The sequence below is a fragment of the Myotis davidii genome, unplaced genomic scaffold (genome assembly GCF_000327345.1).
Source record: "Myotis davidii unplaced genomic scaffold, ASM32734v1 scaffold252, whole genome shotgun sequence".
Classification (NCBI taxonomy): Eukaryota; Metazoa; Chordata; class Mammalia; order Chiroptera; family Vespertilionidae; genus Myotis; species Myotis davidii.
In genome coordinates, this window is record NW_006283768.1 from 536,589 (window position 1) to 537,932 (window position 1,344).

The following is a 1,344-nucleotide window of genomic DNA, read 5'->3' on the forward strand; positions in this document are numbered from 1 at the left end:
CTTATATCACTTAGCACAGTGATGGCGAACCTTTTGAGCTTGGCGTGTCAGCATTTTGAAAAACCCTAATTTAACTCTGGTGCCGTATCACATATAGAACTTTTTTGATATTTGCAGCCATACTAAAACAAAGACTTATATTTTTTATTTTTATTTTATATATTTAAATGCCATTTAACAAAGAAAAATCAACCAAAAAAATGAGTGTCATAGGTTTGCCATCACTGGCTTAGCATAATGCTCTCCAGGTCCATCCATGCTGTTGCAAATGGTAAGAGTTCTTTCTTTTTTACAGCAGCATAGTATTCCATTGTGTAGATGTACCACCGTTTTTTAATCCACTCATCTGCTGATGGGCACTTAGGCTGCTTCCAAATATTAGCTATTGTAAATTCTGCTGCTATGAACATTAAAATATTCTAATAATTTAGACTAGACTATGCTGCTATAAAGGGAAAATCAGTATAAAATCTCCAAGAAGTATTATATTGTGGAATAACCAATACAAAAACTATTGCTTTTTTGTGAGCCAGATCCTGTGCTATACTGCTTTACATGTTTCACCTCATTTAATCTTCACCAGTCTCTGTGTAACTACTATTGATATATGTATTTTATCAGTGAGAAATGCAAGGATTGAAGAGGATAAATAACATATTCAAGATCATGTAACTATTAAGTGGCAGAGCTAGACTTTCACTAAGGCCTCTTCAATTGATTATATAGCCCTGTATCTAGGTGCTAAAATATACTGTATTTCATTATTAAACAGACAAAAGATCAGAGAAAATATAAAATAAGTTGACCTAGGATTATTCATTTTTTCCCTGCCTCTGATGTTTATTCTTCTGACTATGTGATACCTAAAGAAGGCATTCTCAGTGTGGATCAGAGGTATAACAATAGATTGGAGGTAATATTAATGAAATTTAAATGGGAATAAGATTCCTGGTATAATAACTCTGTTTTTATTTTCTCCTACTTTTACACTAAGGTCTTAGACAAGGGTCCTTGGAAGACCAAATCGAGTAACAATTACCATATTGTCCTCAGAATCTACCATTCCTTTTTATCATTAATTTTTTAAAAACAGGGTTCAGGTTATCTGAATGATACTTTCTCTCATAGAATGAATTTTCTCACAAGACGTTTCACAGTGATTATCTATCCCATTAGTTCGTTAGATTGATTCAGACACATCTATATGCCAGTGGTAGATATAGCTTAGACTCTTATAAGATACCCCAGCTACTGTTTAGTCATTGAACAAGCATGGATTCTTGCTATATGCTAGTACTAAACTTAGTAACTGCAAAAGAAAAGAATAAAACATGGTCCTTGCTT